Below are 2,439 nucleotides of genomic sequence, written 5' to 3'. Positions count from 1 at the left end.
TTCGCTAGAGGTGCATACTGGCCTTAAGCAAAATTCGCATTTGTATTTTAAGCACATGAAATCTTTGGCCTCACGGCAATATTTTATATATACCCAATAAACACAAACGTTTGAAAAGTGCTAAACTTCAACAATTTTTCAAACATTTTTTCAAAGGATTAGGGTAATATTCAAGTTGAGAAATTGTTGAGAAAATCGCGTTCTCAACAAAAAACAGACATTATCCTCAACAGTGAAATTCAACACATTAGCAATAATATCTCAAGTGTTATCCTCAAATTGAAATGCATCGCTACTCAATAATTTGTCAAACAATTTTCGATGCGAGTCAAATTCAAAATTAACATCGTTGCAAATACTTTTCAACCTAAATTTGTATGAATGATATCCCCACTTCAAATTGAAAGTCAAAGCCAAAATTCTATGAATTTTGTATAATTTATTAATTTTCATCAAAATAAAATATATAATAATACACTACACTACATAATACACTACAATACCAATTGATAAATAATAATCTTATTAAACATATCAACAAATAAGAACAAAAAAAAAAAAACAAACAACAAAACTTTAAATATCTTAAACATTATTAGTAAACACTTTTGCATTGATAACTCGTTTTCCTTCCTTTTGGTGTCATAAAACAGCATTAAAATTTATTAACATGCGGGCAATTTGAAATTAGGAACGTACTGGACCGCGTGTTAGAATTGATTTCCAGCAGAAGGAATTCACAAAATATCCATTTTAAACTGATAATAGCATATGAAATAAACTGATGATGTGATGCACATTTTCATCCAGAAGTTGTTGATTTCAACAATTTGTTGTTTTTAACAATTTTAATTGGTTGCACTTGTAATGTTTCTGGAAACTTTTTCTTGTCGATAAGCCACTCATTTTTCATTGGTCGGCTTTTTATTGATTGCAAGAATGTAGCATCCAAAGATTTTAGTTTTCTGCAAAGAGATTTAAATTTAGTGACTTCTTTAAAGTGTTGATTTAATTTTTCATATTGACGTACCAATTATTATAAACTATTTGAAGCAGTTCCAGTTAATTGTCCACCATTTTTTCATTAGTCAGCTATTTAATGTTTTCAAGAACGTAGAATCCATAATTTTAGTTTTCTACAAAGAGATATACATTTAGTGACTTCCTTAAAGTTTTATTTCATTTTTTATTTTCACTTACCTATTTTTATAAACTATTTGGTTATTTGTCTAAAATTTTCCATTTTTTTTATTTCTTGCAATTGACCACGAACTTCGTTGCACAAATAAGTATTGAAAACCACATGGTTTTTTCGTTGCATTTTAGGGTAGTGTTTTGTCAAAGTTTTCTCATATTATCTTCAACACCTTTTCAAAGATTTCGTCAACATTTTGGCAAATTGGAAGTAATTCGCAAACAATTTGAAGATGAGCTATTTCAAGTCATGTTGAATTTATGTTGAAAATTATATTTACCCTCAAACTGAAAAGTTGTTGCATTTGAAAAACGCTCATCCTGTGTTTATTGGGTATTATTGAATATTTGATAGATTTTTTAAATACTAGAAAAAATTTATAAATTTGACCAAATTTATGAAAATGGACCAAAATGGGCCAAATTCCGGTTGGTCCGACCATCGGACCAAATTTAAAAATTAGAAATCTTTTGGACCAATTTTGGTCCGATCGGACCAAAACGGCAACGCTGATGCCAACTGCCAGTAATTGTTGTTGTTGAGTGCAATCACACTTAAGTGCCAACCTCGTTTTTAGTTTACCGAGCGTTGTTACGATGTCGATTGGTTTAAGATTGCAAGACACTGCATATGAACATTGTTATATACTCGCATTTGTATCAATGTAAAAAATCGCATTGTAATTGGTGTCTTACTCACTGCCACCGACATTTTGTGGGTAAGATTGCAATACGAAAAAAAGGCACCGGTTGCAGTTCTCTGCTCCTAATCTCCGAGACCCATTTCACAAACAGGTCATTTTTCCCATATTCAAAACTACGATTTAGTGACTGCTAATCATGCTGATAATAAAGCTCATACGGGATCAGCTGTGCTTATAAAGTCAAACATTAAATACTACACCCAAAGAAATTTGTTAGTAGGGACAGCAGAAAAGTCTGCTAAAACAGCAGAAAGTCTGCTGAAAAAGGGAGAGCAGTCACTGTTTGCTGAAATAGCAAACATTTCCTGCTATTTTTTGAAGCTCGATTTCACTAAAACATGTTTTATTTTGGCAAAAAAAAAATAAAAATGTCAACTTAGGAGCTATCCTAACATAATTAACACAATATTTTATGAATATCTATCGTATTTGACCAAAAATCTGAATATTTATCGAATTGAGCCATAACAGCAAACAAAATGTTTGCTGATCGTATTTAGGAGCTTGTAAGTATATTACAGTGCAAAAATATACCAAAAAC

At 30.8% G+C, this 2,439-nt stretch overlaps 1 long non-coding RNA gene across 1 annotated transcript; it reads right to left on the bottom strand.

The window, feature by feature from the left end:
• Nucleotides 1-419: 419 nt before the first annotated feature.
• Nucleotides 420-1,502, bottom strand: LOC142236069 (uncharacterized). Its single transcript, XR_012721889.1, has 3 exons — nucleotides 1,201-1,502; nucleotides 1,031-1,136; nucleotides 420-965 (listed from the first exon to the last, which is right to left on the bottom strand). It is a non-coding gene; the product is annotated as an uncharacterized LOC142236069 (long non-coding RNA).
• Nucleotides 1,503-2,439: the final 937 nt, after the last annotated feature.

The sequence above is a fragment of the Haematobia irritans genome, chromosome 4 (genome assembly GCF_050003625.1).
Source record: "Haematobia irritans isolate KBUSLIRL chromosome 4, ASM5000362v1, whole genome shotgun sequence".
In the NCBI taxonomy this organism is placed as follows: Eukaryota; Metazoa; Arthropoda; class Insecta; order Diptera; family Muscidae; genus Haematobia; species Haematobia irritans.
This window is presented reverse-complemented; position numbering and strand designations above follow the sequence as displayed.